General features: G+C 36.5%; 1 protein-coding gene across 8 annotated transcripts in view; it reads left to right on the forward strand.

Annotated features, from left to right (window-relative positions):
- Positions 1-20,912, forward strand: part of PAM (peptidylglycine alpha-amidating monooxygenase) — a 147,674-nt gene that overhangs the window by 11,474 nt on the left and 115,288 nt on the right. The gene's annotated exons all lie outside the window — the stretch shown is intronic.

A 20,912-nucleotide genomic window follows, 5' to 3' on the forward strand; every position in this document is an offset into this window, starting at 1 on the left:
TATATAACCAAGAACACATGACAGGAAAAGGGCTAATATACCATGTATAAAAAGAGGTCCCCCAGGCGAAAACAAGCACCCCAAAAGAAAAGGCAGGTGAAAAATATTAATGTTAAATTAACAGAATGAAAAAGTTCAACCCTGTTAATAATCATACAAATTAAAATTAAAGAAAAAAAAGATACCATATTTTTTCACCCATTAATTTGCCAAAAAATTTTAAAAAGCTATAATATACAGAGCGTTTAAGGATGAAAAGATAGTCTCATACATTGTTGGTGAGAGGGTGCATTGCCAAACTCTTTAGGAAAGTTATCTGGAATTGTATCGTAAAGTAAAACAACTCATATCTTTAAAATACTGGGAGATTATTCTATAGAATATTATGTAATAAGTGAAAAACTGAGCTAGATCTGCATGTCTTGCCCTAAAAGTATTGTCATTGTGTATTAATTGATAGCCGCAAACTGCAAAGTCATGTTTGGAGCGTGATCTCATCTTAATAAAAATAAATAATAGCAAAATCCATATACTTGTGTGTCTCTTTGGTTATATACTTTTGTACATGCATAAAGGAAGTTAGAAGGAGGCACATTAAGCTGTAAATACTGGTTCCTTGGAGAGGTAGCAATGGAGGATGATAGATTTTTGGCATATATATATATATATATATATATATATATATATATACACACACTGAACATATATATGTGTGTATATATATGTTTTATCATTAGAGATCATTTATTATTTTATAACTTAAAAATTAATAAACAAACAATATTACTAACAAAAAGAGTACCAACACAAAGGATCCCCTACCTTTTTGATATAAACTCCTAATGTTTTAGAAATCTCTAGAGGGATTCTCCACACAATGCCTTTAATAAAATTTTAATTCCTGTTCCTCTGCTTTGCAACAGTGCTATTAAGAGATCCTGATTAATTAAAGAATTTAGGAAATTTGGTACATGTTTAGAAACAAATAAAGTCAGATTTGCAGGGGGTCATTCTTCTGTTACAGTCAGTCTGAAGATATTTGTGGAAGGCAATCATGCATATCTTTCCATATTAGCAAGAAAAGTGTTTCCCTTTGCACTCATTAGCCGCCACAAAAATCCTCTTTGTTTGACTTATTTTCAGATTTATGTAGTCTGAATTAATATTGCCTTTTTTTGGAGTGTTTTTCTTTTCATTGAATTTATTAGGGTGGCATTGTTTAATAAAGTTATATGGGTTTCAGGTGTACAATTCAATAATACATCATCTGTATACTACATTGTGTGTTCACAACCCCAAATCAAGTCTCCTTCCATCACCATTTATCTCCCTAAACCCTCTTCTATCTCCCTCCACCCCTCCTTTCCCTCTAATGATTACCATGCTGTTGTCTTGGTCTATGAGTTTATTTGTTTTTGTTTGTTTTTTGCTTACTCCTTTCACCTTTTACACCCAGTCCCTCATCTCCCCCACCCCTCTGACAGCTGTCAATCTGTTCTCTACATCTGAGTCTGTTTCTGTGTTGTTTGTTAGTTTATTTCGTTCATTACATTTCATATACAAGTGAAATCCTATGGTACTTGTCTTTCTCTGACTGACTTATTTCACTTAGCGTAATACTCTCCAGGTCTATCCATGCTGTCACACAAAAGGTAAAATTTCCTTCTTCTTGTACCACGGCTTTTTTATCGACTCATCTACTGATGGACACTTGGGCTGCTTCCAAATCTTGGCTATTATAAATAATGCTGCAGTGAACATAGAAGTGCATATATTCTTTTGAATTAGTGTTTTGGGTTACTTTGGATAAATTCCCAGGAGTGAAATTGCTGGGTCATAAGGCGGTTCTATTTTTAATTTTTTGAGATAACTCCATGGCTGCACCAATCACCAACAGCGCATGAGGGTTCCCTTTTCTCCACATCCTCGCTAACAATTGTTGATTGTTGATTTATTTATTTTGTTTGTTGTTGATTTATTGATGATAGCCATTCTGACAGGTGTGAGATGATATCTCATTGTGATTTTAATTTGCATTTCTCTGATTATTAGTGATATTGAGCATTTTTTCATGTCTATTGGCCATAGTATGTCCTCTTTGGAGAAATGTCTATTTCGGTCCTTTGCCTATTTTTTAATTGGATTTTTTGGTGTTGAGTTTTATAAGTTCTTTAAAAATTTTAGGTATTAACCCCTTATGAGATGTATCATTGGCAAATATGTTCTCCCATTCAGTGGGTTGTCTTCATTTTTTGATGGTTTCCTTTGCTGTACAAAACTTGTTACTTTGATGTAGTCCCATTTGTTTATTTTTTCTTTTGTTTCCCTTGTCTGAGGAGATATGTCAGAAAAAATATTGCTATGAAAAATGTCTGAGATTTTATTGCCTATGTTTTCTTCTAGGACTTTTATGGTTTCGAGACTTAACATTTAAGTCTTTAATCCATTTTGAGTTTATTCTTGTGTATGATGTAAGAAGTTGGTCTAGTTTCATTTTTTTGCACTTACCTATCGAATTTTTCCAAGACCTTTTATTGAATAGACTGTCATTACCCCATTGTATGTTTGCTTCTGCTGGCAAATATTAATTGACCATAAAGGTTTATTTCTGGGCTCTCTCTTCTATTCCATGGATCTATGTCTGTTTTTATGCCAGTACCATCTTATTTTGATTACTATTGCCTTGTAGTATAGCTTCATATCAGATAGCGTGATTCCTCCAACTTTGTTCTTCTTTCTCAAGATTGCTGTTGCTATTTGGGGTTTCTTGTGGTTCCATATATATTTTTGGATTGTTTGTTCTAGTTCTGTGAAATATGCCATTGGTATTTTTATAGCAGTTGTGTTGGATCTGTAGATTGCTTTGGGTAATATGGACATTTTAATGATGTTAGTTCTTCCTATTCATGAACACAGAATATGCTTCCACTTATTTGTGTCTTCTTCAGTTTGTTTCTTCACTGTCTTTTAATTTTCCAAGTACAGCACTATTACATCCTTGGTTAAATTTATTCCTGAGTGTTTTGGGTATTTTTTGATGCAATTATAAATGGAATTGTCTTCTTAGCTTCCCTTTCTGACAGCTTATTATTGGTGTATATAAATGCAACTAATGTCTAGATATTTATTTTTTATCCTGCTACATTACTGAATTCATTTATCAGTTGTACTAGTTTTTTGGTGGAATCTGTAGGGTTCTCTATAGTATCATGTCATCTGCAAATAATAACAGTTTTACTTCTTCCTTTCCAATTTAGACGCCTTTTATTTCTTCTTGTCTGATGGCTGTAGCTAGGACTTCCAGTACTATGTTGAATAAAAGTGGTGAAAGTGGAAAAAGTCTCTGTCTTTTTCCCAATCATAAGGGAAACACTTGTAGTATTTGCCCATTGAGTATGATGTTGCCTGTTGGTTTGTCATAAATGTCCTTGATTACGTTGAGGTATTCCCAATTTGCTGAGAGTTTTTACCATAAATCAGTGCTGGATTTTATTAAATGCTTTTTCTGCATCTATTGATATGATCATGTGATTTTTATTCTTCATTTTGTTTATGTGGTGTATCACATTTATTGATTTGAAAATATTGTACCAACCTTGCATCCCTGGAATAAATCCCAGTTGATCATGGTGTATGATCTATTTAATGTATTGCTGGATCCTGTTTGCTGATATTTTGTTGAGGATTTTAGCATCTATGTTCATCAGGGAAATTGGCCTGTAATTCTCTTTATAGTGCCTTTATCTGGTTTTATAATTACGATAATGCTAGCCTTGTACGATGAGCTTGAGAATCTTCCCTCCTCTTGAATTTTTTGGAATAGTTTGAGAAGAATAGGTATTAATTCTTCTTTGAATGTTTGGTAAAATTGGCCTGTGAAGCCACCTGGTCCAGGACTTTTGTTTGTTGGGAGTGTTTTGATTACGGCTTCAATTTCATTAGTTGTAATCTCTCTATTCAGATTCTCTAATTCTTCCTGTTTTAGTTTTGTAAGATTGTATACTCCTAGGAATGACACACTAGATCAAATGAATTTAATTGATATCTTCGGAGCATTTACCCCAGAGTTGCAGAGTACACATTCTTTTCAAGTGAACATGGAACATTTTCTAGGATAAACCACCTATTAGAACACAAAACAAGTCTCAATAAATTTAAGAAGACTGAAGTCATATCAGGCATCTCCTCTGATCATACTGGTATGAAACTAGAAATCAGTCACAAGGAAATAAACTGAAAAACACACAAAGACATGGAGGCTAAATAACAGGTTATCAAACAGTGAAAGGGTTAACATTGGGATCAAGGAAGAAATCAGAAGATGCCTTGAAACAAATGAAAATGAGAACAAAACAACCCCAAATCTATGGAACATAGCGGAACAGTCCAAGGAAGGAAATTCATAGCATTACTGTCCTACCTCAAGAAACAAGAAAAGTCTCAAATAAACAATCCAATTTTATACTTAAAGGAACTAGAAAAAGAACAACAAACAAAGCCCAAAATGAGTAGAGGAAAGGAAATAGTAAAGGTCAGAGCAGAAATAAATGAGAGTCTAAAAAAAAAAAAAAATACAAAGATCAGTGAAATCCATGAGCCGTTTTTTTGAAAAGATAAACAAGATTGGCACACCTTTAACCAGACTCTTCAAGAAAACAAGCGAGAAGACCAAAATAAATAAAATAAGAAATGAAAGCAGAGAAGTAACAACTGACACCAAGGAAATACAAAGGATCGTAAGAAAATATTACAAACAACTATATGCCAACAAGTTGGACAACCTGGGTGAAGTGGGTCAATTCAGAGAAACACAGTCTTCAAAAACTGAATTAATATTTCAATAACCCTATTCAAAAGGAGCTTTTGGAACCACACCACTTGTGTTACATTCTTTAAGCAAAAATGCAGAACGTGCTTTTTCAAGGCATAGATTGCTTTTCACAGATAATGTATTCTACTTAATCATGTCTAAAGGGACAAATCTGAGGTACACATTAAAGGAAGATCTGTGTCTTAGCATACAAAAGTCAACTCCACCCAACTAACCTGAGAGCATTTTTAAAGAGGACGGTATCTAAAAATAGGCAGTACATTGCTGCTGTACATTGTGTCATCCTCCCACCCTCAGCTCATCCAGTATTAAATGAAAACATTTGCCATGGCAACATTGATTTACAAAGGGCAAATGATGTTTCTGAGAGATTGGAATATTTCCTTTCATAGATCTCAGATGTGTACTCAGAGTTAACACTTTAACACCCTCATTTAATAATTTTACATATAACTGAAAAAGCTTTACTTGATTTTTTAAAATGTTTTAATTTGGAAATAGAATCCAAAACAAAACAACATACTCTTAACAAAAACTGGCATCGAATTAAATGTAAGCAGGAAAATACTACTAAAATATTTTAGCCTTCACTATTTATGGAAATAAAAATTATTTCATATGGTAAGTTGTGCTGAACTGTGGTTAAATCATTTGCTTCCAACTGAATGATCATTTTGCTTTCATAAAAATGCAACTTCTCTTTACCTCACTATTTTTGCAATTAATATTATTAGTTATGATATTTAGCTTCTCCATTTTGGACATGTTAAAATATTTATTTTTTTGTCCTTAATGTATTTTTCATAAATACTAAGGCAGTATTCACAGATATTTTATTGTTGTGGTTTCAACTACTTTCCTCAGACTTCGAAGGCAGACATAGTAGATGGTAAATGCAAGCATTAAAAAGGCAACTGTAATGACGTCAAACAGGATTAGAAGGTAACAAATAGTTTCTGTATTGTTTTTCTGTTTTCAGAACCACCCCATAATACCAAATAGAGAGGATTAAGTTCCTATCCAAAATAGTTCGAGTTTACAGTAAAACTTTATCTTACTCTGTGAATTCTCGGATTCTGCCAGAGGTTATATATATACTGTTCTGTCTTCTACCTATCATCTGTCTAATCAGCACCCCTAAACGTGTGTCTGGAAACCCACTGTGGTTCCGTGTGAGGGGACTTTAGTCCTTCAATCAATTATGGCAGGAGTCAGTTGAAATAAATTAGGAATTTAACATAGTTACGGCCCACGATATTCCCTTTTCACTTTGGCTTATGATGACCTGAAAACTTTCTATAATAACCAAAGAGATTTAAAGTACCACTGAAGCAAATAAAAGCCAAATTTAGCACTCTTTTAATGCATTCAAGCCTGCTGCTGTTGGAAGGCTCCAAGTTCACAGAAACACTAAGTATCACATATTTCCCCACTACCTTTCTTTTCTCAACATGGACGCATTTCCCAAGGCCCCAAAATGTCTGGTGTCCAAAATAAGTTTACAAATATGTGACTTTAAGATAGTTTCCTTGCACTTATTTATTTACTTATTTATTTAATCGTCATCCAAGGATATGTTTTTATTGATTTTAGAGAGAGGAAGGGAGAGAGGGAGAGAGGGAGAGGGGGCACCATCTCTGTGAGAGAAAAACATCAATCGGTTGCCTCCCAAATGCTCCCTGACTGGGGATCAAACCTGCAACCTAGGTTTGTGCCTTAACCAGGAATCCAACCAATTGAGCCACCTGGCCAGGACTCCTTGCATTTATTTTTAATACATCTTCCAGAACATATTTATTGTGCTTAAGAAATTTACAGAGAAAGAAATTTGGAAACTTGTGAATCACTCTGTTATGGAAACATTAATTAAATTAAGAATGATCTTGTCTCCTCCTTGCAGATGTCGGTTCAGGAAATCATTGACTGAAAATGAGCTTTTTTTTGGGATAAATTCAGATCTAGTAAAATCTAAATATATCATCACATATGTATTAATATTAGTAGAGTTAATTCAGGCATGTATAAAGTTTTGAAGTAATTTTGCTGGTACATTGAAATGTAAGCAATATTGAAATTATTTTTCCAACTCTTTGCTTTCTAAATATTAGTCTACCAGACCGTTTTCTCCCCTGAGCTCTTATCAAATAACCTTATGTCACCATTGTGACACCAATATAGTCAGTCATTATAAAGTACCTAACCTATTGTATATTGCAATCAATAAAATACCCTTGTTAGCTGGCAGTTATTTAACTATTACTTCTGTGGGTTGGGGGAAGCCTGAATTTCATCTGTGTGTTCATGACTTTAGGAACAAATCTCCATTTTATTTCATGTCCCTATTGAATTTTCACCCCCATCTCTTATCTTTCCTGAGATGTACTGTCAAGAATTTAAGCTCCTTGAGAGAAAAGACTTGTCTATCTCATTCACTGCCGTATCCCCTGGGCCTAAAACAATGCCTAGTGTCCAATAAAGATTAGTTGAATAAGTTTTTTTTACATAGAAGAAATACTCTTTATACCAAAAATAATCCCTGCCCCTCCACACCACCCAAAACACACACACACCAGCGACTATAGTATTTTTATTGTCTTCACAGTGATCACAAGTCATGAGTCCCCTGCTGCCATGTTCTTCAGTATGTAAGAAATATTCCGAAGTCCAGTGTTTTAATTTTAACTACTATCTGACTTTTTACTCTTGCATATTTTTCTCATTTTTATCAGCTAATTTGAGAGATAACATACTAAAAATTTACCAATTTTAGGTGTACAATCGAAGCATGCAAACAAGTATATGCAATTGTGTACCTGTCACCAAGAAATGATAAAGAACATTTTTACCACCAAAAAAAATGTTCTCTTGGGCTCCTTTTGTCCCCCTCTAATCCCCACCTGTGGCAACTATCAATCTTTCTGTCACTCTAGGTTGACCTCTTCTGAATTTACATATAATTTAATCACAACAGTATCAAATCTCTGGTGTCTGACTTCTTTCACATAGCATGGTGCTGTTGAGATTTATCCCTGGCATTGAGTTTATCAGTGGCTTGTTCCTTTTTCTCTTAAGTCATAGCTGTGGGAGAGCCTGGATCTCAGCACAGGCCAGCTGGTTCCAGAGGACCCTGTGCTTTTAACCATTATTTTACCTTTTCAGTCCATATACTTTTCTTAACAATCACCTTGGATAATGCTACTCTCTGACTCAAAAGTCTTCAGCAACTCCTCATTCTGACCAAATACATTTTCTACTCCATATTTTGGGTTTTAAACTCTCTACCCTATGACCCCCATCAGTACTGTTTTATCTTTTATATTCTGCATTCTCCTACCCGAATTCCCCTGTTTTCTGCCACACTTTGCCTGTTATGCCTGGGTGCTGTTGAATCTCCTGATGTTATTCTGCCTGTTAAAATTTCTTTGCTCTGAATCTTCACCTATCGAAATCAGACCCCATTCATTAAGTTCCAGAGTGTTTCCCTTTCCCTGTGAACCTAGCAGATGCCCTGAAACTGGTCTGATCTGAAGGCCATATAGTTTGTATCACTATTATAGACCTGTTGTATTGTTGCTTACCATGGTTTATTTTCGTGTTTTAAATCTTTCACACTAAAGGGTCTCTGAAACCAATTTTTTTTTTTTTATAAATATATCTTTATTGATTTCAGAGAGAGGAAAGGAGAGGGAGAGAGAGAGATAGAAACATCAATGATGAGAGAGTCATTGATCGAGCCCACAACCCGGGCATGTGCCCTGACTGGGAATCGAACCCCGATCACCTGGATCCCAGGTCGACGCTCAACCGCTGAGCCACGCCCGGCCGGGCTGAAACCAATTCTTATTCTTCTTTGTGCATATTTTTGTCAGTTTGTGCTCATACTGAGCAAACAGACATCTGTATTTAAAAGAAGCCAGCTCATACCTGTGCTGCAGACAAGACACTATTTATGCAGTATTTTGTATCATGTCTTTACATACAAGTACTTAGTGAATATTCATTAATTGATCTTCCGTGAATCTGTGCCCAGCTCTTCTGCTCTTGTGTATACATAGGAAAGCAAGTTGGCTGATGACCCATGTGATGTAATAAAGATTATCTAGTTAAAGCTGTGTTCCCAGTGCCTTGCACAGTGCCTAATAAATATTTGTTTAGATTAAATATCTATTGGTTATGTTGTTTGGTCAGGGCACAAAGCACATTACCAAATATAGGTTCGTTAGGTAATTAAATGTTTCATCTCCTTGGTTAAAATGGTTAAAAACACATTAGACTGTTTACCTCTTTAATGGTCTAAATTCTAGGTGTCTACAGTTTTTACTTCATCTTTTGACATGTCTTTCAAATTTGTCCCTTTTCCCCTCTGTTATGGTGACACTGGTTTCCTTCATTCCCTGTGCTTCCTACACTTCCTGTGGAGCCTTTGCCCTCGCTGTGTTCTTGCTCACCCTCCCTGTCTGCACTGGGTAGTGCCTTCCCAGCCTTCACACGTCACCCTGAGCATCATTTTCTCAGAGAAGCGTTTACTGGCCGCCACCCCATTCCCCCCACCCGTCCTTCTCCACCCCACCCCTGCCTTCCAGAGAGCTGTCATAGCTCTCATAGCACCTCATGCCTGTTTTCAGTGTGCTCTTCACAATGGCACTTTTACATTTGTTCATGTCATTACTCAGTTCATATCTCTGTTTGCTCATCAGACTGCAGACTATGTGAGGGCAGGAAAATATCTATTTCTGCTCACCATTGTTTGCTCCCTGTCTAGTCCAGGACCTGGCAATAGTAGACTCAGTCTATGTGGGATAGTTAGATATATGGGACATCTATCTACCTGGGTGAATGGATGGATTTCCACTGCTGCTCTCCTGTAATAGGCTTCACCAAATGGATAGTGACAGCTCCTGGCTTGTTTCCAGACTCCATTGACTTTGCCTCCCATTGTATCCACATTGCTCATTCTCAGTTCCATGGAGGTGTTCTTCCTAAAGGACTGCACTCGTGATTTCATGCCCCACCCTTCACTCCCTGGCCATGACTAATATCACATCTAAATAGATCTAGCTAAAGTCTCATCTCCCAGTCCCCTTCATGATCTGGCTTTATTCAGCCCATCCACTTTCCTTTCTCAGAAATCCCTGAAGTGTCACCTCTGTGCCTGTTAGTCCAGTCACCAAATTGTCTCTGCTTTCTCCATGCTTACTTCCATTTCTAGGTTTTGTTCAAATGGAGTTTTCAACTCTGGGGATCTTCCTGTTACCTCGGAATTCTTCCCCTCGTAATAGAGGCTCAGCTTCTCTGCTCAGGGCCTCTCAGATGCTAAGAGAAGCGTAGGGTCACTGCCTTTTTTGAGGCTTCCATTTTATCATTTTCTAAATATTAAGAAATGCCAAAGCAGGAGTATAAAAACAGGAAGCAATCTATGTGCTGGATGTTCTCCACTGGCCTCTCCACTCTTCTTCAGCCTGCTCCTGGCTCCAGGAGACTGACCTTTGTGGGGGCAGCAACAGGCGCTCGTGCTCTCTGGCTTCTGGCTGCTGTAGTCAGTGGCAAGAACGGCAGAAGCCTGGAAAGCAAGAGGATGAGGCCACGGCATTTATTTCCTTGGCTCCTTCTCTGTTGGGCAGCAGGTCGACAGGGACTGGGCTTCTCTCCCTTTGCCATAGTTCCTGTCATCTTCTCCTATGGATAAAGTAGTTTCTGGTTTTGATAAGTTCCTCTCCTTGCCGCACACATCTTTGAGTGGTGACAGCTTGCTCCTTTATAAATCCCTGGCGTGTTTCAATAGCCCATGCATGCTTCCCTTAACCTAGCCCACGGCTTTGTCCCTGGTTACTTGGTTAACCCCTCCTCAGTTGCCCCCTTTGTTTGTGCCTTGTTTTCTAAAGAAACTTTGACATATCTTAAATATTAAATATAGCAAATTAATACTTTCATTGTAGAAATGATATAGTAGAATATATAGTGCTACCTGAGAAAATTACAGGATTTGTAAACAATATTAAACCTGTGTATTACAAAGGGTGGGCTCTGGAGACAAGTTGAAAGTTGTAAGTTGTGTTATCTTTTTCAGTCCTGTCTGAGTCTCTCACTCTCTGTGCAGTCTTGTTGGGAGAAAAGCTCCTCTGGACGTTAGGCCCAGCCAAGTTGCCCTCCTTCCCTGCACCCTCACAGCTCCTGTCTGGGACCCAGTCAGCCTTTCTGATCTCTCCTTTCTCTGAACTCCTATCACTCTTCTAGTCCTTAACACAAAGCTTAACGCCTCTCTGTTTCCTAGTGGTAGTCTTTGTCTCCTCCATTAGAGTCTATAGTTTCTGAAGGAAGATAATTTCTCATATCTATTTTTATGCCCTAAGAAGCAAAATCTATATAGAATCAATATACATTTGTTATTCGGTTTCTTGGTTGTTGCACGAATTGGTTTGTAGGTTAGTATCAAAGATTCTTGGGGACAAACTATTTTTTTTATATTTTAAACATTTTAATTGAAAACTTTTAATATAAAAAAACTGAATTTCAGCTTGTATAATGAAACCCCACACACCCATCAATGATTATCAGTTCATGGCCTCTTGTTTTATCAACATCCACCTACCTTTTTCCTACTCTGCAAACACACTGAACTATCACAGTATTTTAGTATGTATTTTGAAAAGATGAGTACTTTCTTTTTTAACAAACCACAATCACCATTATTACCATTATATCATCAAATATTTAGTCAGTGTCAAATTTCTCTGATTGTTACAGTTTTTAAATGTTAAGTTTGTTTGCATTGGCATCCAAATGCAGTCCACATGGTAAATGTTGTTGATATGTCTGTTTTAAGAATCTGGAGATTCCCTTTGTCTCTTTTTTCCCTTGTAATTTATTGGGGGGGGGGGAGCCTTTGTCCTAAACTGTTTTCTGCATTCTAGGTTTTGCTGATTGCATCTAGAGTATTATTTAACATGTCCCTCTGTCCGTTGTATTTCCTACACTGGTATATCTAAAGGCTTGATCAGATTTAGGTTAGAGTTTTTGGCAAGAGTATTTCATACGTAAGAAGCATACGGTACCTGACTGTCTCTCTTCTTATAAGAGATGTTAAACTTATTAAATTGGGAATTGTGAGATTAATTAATCCATTATAAAGTTTTCTGTCAACTTTCACCTATTGGTTTTAGCAGCCATAGGTGATGATTATTGCTTAGATTCATTAGAAGTTGCATTTCATGTATATTCTAATTGTCATTCCTTCTGAATTTGTCAGTGGAAAAACTTCTGTAGAAAGGAACTTTTCCCCCATAAACTGTTTGATCACTTTTAAGTTTAGTTTATGTTATTTATACAGTTTATGTTCTATAACTGCTGGATATAAAGGGTCAAGTTTTCTTATAATGCCTACTAGGGGCCACTCACTATAGAAATCTAATTGTATAATGATAATTTAGGATTATTTAGTTTTCTTGTACTTATGTTATACGTGCGCATAAGTTTGAGAAAAATAAGAAAATAAAACAGATTTTAAAGCATTAAATTTACTTTTTCATTTAGTATCAGGAACTTTCCAATCTGGCTTAAAGGATAGCATGCACTGAAGTGCCGTATTTCTGTTTATAATGTAAAATGAACTGATGACAAGTAAACACATGTCTGGGAAGTGGGCATTTGCAGTGTCTACAGCTATTTGGTTTGTTATCATAATAACTCCATTAACTATATGACAGGTATCTACCCCTGGGAGTTCAGATACAAAGAGGAGACATACTTGTAGGGTCCTTCGTTTCCTTCAATTATGAATATTTGTCTTTCAGGGGAAGTTGGAAAATTACAGTGGGATAAATTTGGTTTGATAGCCTTTTAGAAAAGCATAAATAAAATCTGTAAAGGAAAAAATGACTCAGTGCTCTGGAGCTATTTTGGGAGGAATAGGCCCTTTATGAAAGGTTATTAGTCATGTAGCATAAGAGAATTCAACAGACTAATTCCACCAATGTTCACTGCATACCCAGTTCTCATGCCAGGTGATCTTTGGGAATACAAACAAGAATAAATCGAGGCTTCAGCCCTTCAAACACGGTCCAGTAGCAAGAGCCAGACTAGCAAACAAGAACCTTTGCTGTCAAGCCTAACGTTGAAACAGATGTTTGTAACCTGCAAAGGAAAGCAGACAGTGGTCCAAATAATATTTTTATATTTGATTTTATAGTTCCTCCTAGAAGTTCAAGGCAAAGGGTGCAAATCTGTTACAATGTTTTCTTTATGAGTTGCAAGTCTAAAGAAAATGAGGGGGTCATGGAATGACTGTGAGGGAGGTGAAGAGAAGCAGAATGACTTTGCCCTTGATCACCATAGTTAAATATATGACTTCATCATTAAACATAAGGACTCCAGGCCTGTCATACCCCTTCTTCTCATCTTCTTTTAAAGAAAAAGTACCATTTTGCAGAATTTGCAGTTGTCTTCATTTGAGCTAGAATTGAATTGGCCTCTCACTTCCCGCAAGATGGCCAGTCTTGCTGAACAGATTGATAAATATAGTCAGTTTTCAGTCATTTGTGCTAAAGGAGAGGAACATAGCTGTGACTAGTTACTGTTGACATAAGGTTGAGAAAGTTGACTGCTTCCATATTCGGGGAAACTTGATGAAAGGCATACACCACTGGCCTCAGCTTGGGGAAGGTGAGTAGTACAGGTCATCAGCAACTCCCTGTTCAGAACTGTAGAGTTTCCCTTCACCTAACTCCCCCCGTCCCCGGGAAGCCAGGGAGGACCCCACCACTGTTACCGCCCGCTGTGCCTACGGAATTCCTTTATCAGCATGCTCCTACAGAAGACCATTATCAGCATGCTCCTTTTTAGTTCCTCTTAAATGAAAGTGTGTGAAAGCTCTAAGACAGAGGTGTTCCCTCACCAAAATATTTTTTTTCTTCATCATTTGCTAGTACACATTGGTAATTCCCCCAAAGAAGACGCCAGGCTTTGCCAGGAAAGTGGCTTCCATTTCAGCTGTTTGGCATTGAGCATCTTGTCATCATCAGCCACAATGTGATTATAGTTTAAAAATGCAAATGGGATTCTGGGATGAATCAATTGAAGGGTAAAATTCATATGAAAAAGTGATGCTGTATAAAACCCTAATTAGGCGGCATCTATACTACAGGTTTCAGTTCAGCTTTTCTTAAACTGAGTTTGTTGTCACCAAAGGAAGAAGATGGTACATGCAAAACTCAGCAAATATTTATGGAGCTCCCAGTAGGTGCCAGATACTATTCTAATGCTTAAGATGCTAGCAGACATTCTTATAACAAGATTACATTCTAGGTTAGGATAAACATCCACAAAGTTGTTGGGAATGGAGCTTAGCTTAATGGTAAGGACAGGAATGGAGCATTTTGCAGAATGCTCATTTAGTCATTTAGGAATGTTTTGACATAAAATCTTCACTGCGACTATTTCTTCCAGAGCCTAATGAATATAAATATAAGTGGACAACATATTTTTTCATTTATATGGTAAGAGAAAGACTTAACAGGAAAAAGAAAATTAGGATAAACTGCATAAAAAAGTGACAGCTTAAGGAATTGTATCTGTAATTAAGTGTTTTAAGTTCTGGTTTCAGAGAGGTACATTTTTTAAACCTGAGTTCTTTGCTGCAGAAAATCGTCTGTGCTTTGGTGTAGTTTTCCATTGCTCTAACTTCCTTTCACAGTAGATGAGGTTGAAAATACAGGACCGCTGAGTCCATACAAGCTTCATATGCATATATTAAAATTACTTTGGGAAATAGCAATTTGGTTCTATTTTCTATCTGGATCAATTCAAAGAAAACTTTAAAAATAATTTTCCAATTGCTTTCTTCCTCTCAGTGTAACTCACATTCCTGTCAAAGAGGACTGAGCACTTTCTGTACTTTTCTCTTGTTGGTCTGGTAGAACCACTGTCAGTCCCTGAGATTTCTACCAGTTCTTTGCAGAGCTGAAGTTATTTAAACCCAGAGTGAGTACCGTGTGAGAATGTAGGGCTTCATAGATCCTCTGGAGTTCTTCTGGATGGGATTGAAAATGTACATGATCTGGGTTAGTAGAGAGGTGGGCTACCTACTTTTCAAACAGGCCCAAAGCCACCATTGCCACCATGAGATGGTTCCACTGCTGTGGTTATTTAACAAGAGAAAAGTTACTAGAGACCGTACTATACACGATGTAATATTTCTATGGGTTATGGCTTGTTTACAGAGAACAACCAGTTTGCAAATAGCCACAGAAATAAGCAAAAGGCCCATCGCCAGGTCAAACTGGGTGGTGGTGTCTCTTTGTATACCTATTTGTGTTACCACATTGAATGGTCTCCGTTAGAAAGGTAGTCTACAGGGATTCTTTAAGCCTGAACAATAAAAGGGCAGTGAGGATATTATCCAGTCAGGATCAAATCATAGCACTCAGCACTAGAATCTGAATGGTACCTCTGGTTTCCCAAAACAGAAATTACTGGTTTCATGTGAACAGTTTTCCCATGTAATAGTATACAGATGGTTTTGTTTGTCCCATATTGATTTAAATAAGCAGTTGATGTTATTAACTACTTATTCCATAGAAACCACTGTATCTCTGTCTAACAGATGACTAAATCGAAATAAAGAGCGCTCTTTTCTTAAATAACATAAACAAGGTTTTACTGTGACTTGTCTGCATTGAGAACTCATTTTAAAATGGGTAACAATGCAGTATATAGTAGGAGGTCTTTACTAACAGGCACATTTGTTTTCATTTCTAGCACACTATTTTCTTTTGTCAGAAAAATGTGCCTTTTTTGGATTATTCCCAACAGCAGCAGTAAAGAGTCATCAGTGATATCATATCCCTCTCGATTCAGATTTGGCTGATGTGCCATAGCACACAGCACCAGGAGGCTGGCTATACACAGTCACATTATATGCCTCCTTTTTTGTGCAGTTGAGCATTATGTTAGCAGTTTGAATCTGCAGTATTTTATAGACAGTCCCCTGGTACCAAGCACAGCTACAGTACTCTTCCCAGAGAGAAGAAAAGAGGGGTTCATGATGATGATATATGGAAAATTGTAAAAGGCTGTACTGGTAGTTGGGGTTGAATTATCGAAGCATCCTTTCTAGGACACTGTGTTTGAATGAAGGAACTACTATAATGGGCAGTAAGGTGCTGTTTTTGTGTCTTCAGAATGTGTTAGAGAGAAACATTGATCTGAGTTATGTATATGTTTTCAAATAGCTTTACTTTGCAGAATCAAAATAATGACAGAATTCAATAGCTGTGGCTCTAGTCTGGCTTTTTGTAGTCGGCAAGCTTTCATGAAATGTTTTCAAGTGCTGTTGGAAATTTAGAGGACTTGAACGAAAACTTTTTGTTAAGTTTTATACGTCTTTGATTCCTTTATTTCTCCCATTAATCAAGAAAACAGCTAAATTGTGTCTAAGAACTGATATTTCTTTTCAAATATTAAAGGGGTTTGAAAATAGCCTTTTAAAAAAATTATCTTTATTGTTGAGAGTATCACGGATGTCCTCCATTTTCCCCCATTGCCCCCCCCCACTTCCTGCCCCACCCCAGGCCTTCACCACACTATTGTCTGTGTCCTTGGGTTGTGCATATATGCATATAAATTATTTAGTTACTCTCTTCCCCTCCACCCCCCCACCCTCCATCCCTCTGAGATTCGTCAGTCTGATCCATGCTTCCATGTCACTGAATCTATTCTGTTCATCAGTTTATTAAGTTCTTTAGATTCCACATATAAGTGAGATCATGTGATGTTTGACTTTCTCTACCTGGCTTATTTTGCTTAGCATAATATTCTCCAGGTCCATCCATACTCTCCCAAAGGGTAAGAGATCCTTCTTTACATCTGCGTAGTATTCCATGGTGTAAATGTCCCACAGCTTTTTTATCCACTCACCTACTGATGGGCACTTGGGCTGTTTCTAGATCTTAGCTATTGTAAATTGCGCTGCTATGAACATAGGGGGGTGGTGGTGGTGCATATATTCTTTCTGATTAGTGTTTTAGAATTCTTAGGATATATTTCTAGAAGTGGGATCACTGGGTCAAAAGGCAGTTCAGTTTTTAATTTTTTGAAGAACCTACATACTGTTTTTTCATAGTGGTTACACCAGTCTGCATTCCCACCTAGCATTAAATTCTTAACCCAACTGCTTACAGCATGGAATTTAAATTTAAAGTATCTATTCATCATGACCTGCTATAGAAATTAATCTGTATAGATGAGCTTATAAGAGTTTGGCAAAGGCCATTGTCCTATCCATTCTTCAATAATATAAAAATATTGTCAAAAAAATAGTTGTTCATTTGCTTATGAAGAACCTTACATTTTATTTAAAATAAAGGATTTAGTCTCATAGTTAGAAAAACAGAAGTATGAAGGTGGAAAGACTCTCTAGAATCACAATTTAACTGGATTAAACTTGAAACTAATGTAATATTGAATGTCAATTGTAATTGAAAAGTTAAAGAAAAATTTTAGTCATTGAAAAATTAAAGAAAAATTTTAGTCAATGGCAAGAAAGTGGCAAAAAGGGTATATAATTATCTGTAATAGTCGTGAAGGCGTAAACTCAAAGACTTTTATTCCTAACTCTGACACTACCTACCTGGGTGGCCTTAGGTAGATCAAAAACCTTTAGTGAATTAGTTCCCATTTCTGTAAAAGAAAAGATGCACTGCCTGTTAGGCCTATTCAGGGAAAGACTGGGAGGAAAAATGAGCACAAAAGGAGCTCTGACTCATACTCAGCCAGCCTGAGGGAGACAGAACTTGGCCCTGCATCATCTTTAAGAGTTGGCTTCTCCAGTTATACCGTGTAAACAACCCTTAGGGGTGTATCTTCTTCACATGGATATTGAGGTCATGGATCTTGGGCTTTCAACTTAATCCTAGAATCCACACTCTGGAACCAGAGTACTCCAGACCAAAACCACTGATACCTTTTACAGATGCAGAGAACAGAATAAAGTACCTTTAGCTAGTCTCTGTTCTATTGAACTGTGGTCTTCAGAGCTTTCGGGTGAAGGCTAATTACTGATTTGATGCACACTGTATTTTTTAATGTGCTTAGTTTTAGAAAAAAAAGTTTTATTTTTTTTCTTTGAACAGAATTAATCTTTATCTTGAAAAATGGCTCAGAAGTAAAATCCTAAATCAGAGCATGGTGGTGCGTGGAGACCACTGATGCAGTACCTAATTTAGACTTTGCTCCCCCAAAGTAATTTTTCAGGAGGACATCTTTTATCTCCTCTTCTTCCTGTTCTTTCTCGCCCGAGGATATGTTTTTGTTGATTTTAGAGCAAGAGGAGGGGAGGGTTGGAAAGAGTGAAACATCGATGTGAAAGAGAAACACAGATCGGTTGCCTCTCATATGTGCCCCAACTGGGGACCGAACCCGTAATCTGGGCATGTGCCCTGCCCAGGAATCTAACCCGAGATCTTCTGGTGTATGGACAATGCTCCAACCAGCTGAGCCACACTGGCCAGGGCTGCTGCTTTATCTTTTTTAAATTGGCTTTAACATAACAGTAAAGAAACTGTTGAAATCTGATTAATAGAAAAGTTATAAACCAAGAAATACAAATTGAAGAAAGACATTCTCATGTTATTCTGTCATTTTAAGTTGCTTAGCTGATGATAAGAGCAAAAATTACAATATGGATCAGATCAATTTTCAGTATAAATAGTAGTTTCCTTTATTTTAAAAGTATATGTAACCATTATTGTGCTTAGCTGTTTTTTTCTTTTATCAAAAGAACCCACTTGCTGAGTTTCATATTTCTATTTGTTGTCTATTCAAAAAACAACTTGAGATGGCTTATAAAAAAGTCAGAGATAAAATAGACCAAAAACTATTAGTCCAAATTTAAAAGAACTTCTGTTTGGTTTGCATTACATTTCAACCTTTGGATCCTTTTGCATTATAGATATATACTTTGCTGCTTTAAATTTACTTTTTAAAAATATTTGCCTTTAAGCTATTAATTGTTCACATTGCTTTGAATGATCTGTAATGCATTAGTCAGATTGCTGATGTTCAGATCCAAGCTCCTGCACTTATTAGTGTCAAAGATAAACTAGATGGGCACGAAAGTGGTAAGGACAGATTTCTTCAGCATTAACTATTGCAACAGGGAAGGGAGTCCAGTGTGAACTGAACTCAACTTTGCTGACACAAAAGACAGGAGACCTTTTAAAAGCTAGGGGTGTTAAGAGAAAGGGACCGAGGGGTGTTGGGGAGGTTGGTCCATATGACTAGGCCATCTGATTTTGTTGATTGGCACTTAACCGCGGAAAAACAAACTTCTCTTATCTTTATGAGAGGAAGCAGAGATGTAAGTTAGAACAAGGCACTCACTGGCTGCGAATCAGAGCAGAATTACTTCCTTGAGTGTCAGAAGACAGTTCCAGGTGGTAGACGCTTCCGATCTCAAAGAGACAGAAAAAAAGATTAATTTCAAGATTTCTTAAGTAACTGCACTAAGAAGGGGGTCCAGAAGCCTATCTGTCTATTGTCAGGTTTTGCTTAGAATAAACAGTAAAGTTACTTAACCTCAGTTTCCTCATCCTTAAAATGGGGATAATAATATTGCCTATATCATAAGAATGTGTTTTGAGGATTAAAAGAGTTAATACTTATAAAGTGCTTAGAACAGTGCTGGCACATACTGAGCTCCCAATTAATGTTATTATTCTTAGTAACTTTAAAATGGAGTTCATAATAGTATCTATCATATTGGATTGGTTTTATTTATTAAATGATATAATACAAGTAAAACATTGAGAACCATGCCTGGCACATCATAAGCATTCAATTACTGTTGGCTAGAAATAGTAATGGTAACAACAGTAGCTATAATCGCTACTAAATATCTTCCAGTTGTGATTTTACTCATGGCCGAAGATGAACAAGTAGAAAAGAATCTTGAGCTTACTGGGGGTTTTTTTATGAACAGAGTAGGAAAATTTTGTAAAGTAGTAACTCAGAGGTTGGAAAAATATTTTTGAGCAATCCTGTCCATGGTTGTGAGATCTTTGAGAATTATTTTGCCAGTATATTTCCTGGGGTTTGGATAACCAGTTCACATCTCCAGCATTTATGTGGCTTAACCTCCTTACTGTGAAACCCTCAACATTCCCCAGTACATTTCCTCCTTAGCAAATCAAGAGTGAATTGAAACAATTATAAAGTTTTTTAACAAATGAAACAGTTTGCTCAAATGAGAAAAAATGGCATATACAAAAATAGAAATGAAGACTAAATCATATTTCTGTAATTTTCAAGTTACAATAATATACTCGTTTGATGTGTATTTGAGCTTCCTCGAATCCCAGCACAGACATAAAATAAGAGGTACAAATTCCACAATTTTTTGCCACTAACCAGTAGGTTTAGAGAAGCCCAAATGATCTCTATTCATGTTTGAGGAGTCTCTTGATCCAGCACTGTGCAGTGATAATCCATGAAGTATGAATTATTAAATGAGTTAAGCCTCTATTTGTATTGGGTATATTATCAACCATAGCACACACTTCACTGAATATGGATTTCCAATAAGGAAGTGTAACGCGTAGATCAAAAGAAGCTTGTTCTCCTTAAATTGCAAATTTCTCATTAAAAATTCTTGATGTTAATATATTTGATGGTGGAAAAGTAGCCATTTAGATAAGAGACCAATAACTGGAAAAGAAAGAATAATTTAGTAAATGTTGATTTCTTTAATAAACTACATAAACATTTTAAAGTAAGGAAGAACAACCAATTATAATATCACATTTTAAGTCCAACTTTTACTCATTGTACTTCTCTAACATTTTGGGCAATTGTAAAGTGATTCAGGAAATTAAATCCTTAATTATGCAAATAGCAAATATGGTCAAAACCAACTCTACCATTTTCAACACAAATGCATTAAATTGTATCACTCTTCAGGTAAGCATCTAAAGTGTTGCCTTTTAACTGTGACATACTAGGAATATTGCTCATGATCATTGGTTTTATAAGTAGGGTTTGAAGAGTCTTAGAAAAACTTTAAGACTACGTAAGTTCTAGATTTAGCCCCTCC

This window comes from Miniopterus natalensis, chromosome 3 (assembly GCF_054644295.1).
Source record: "Miniopterus natalensis isolate mMinNat1 chromosome 3, mMinNat1.hap1, whole genome shotgun sequence".
NCBI classification, from domain to species: domain Eukaryota; kingdom Metazoa; phylum Chordata; class Mammalia; order Chiroptera; family Miniopteridae; genus Miniopterus; species Miniopterus natalensis.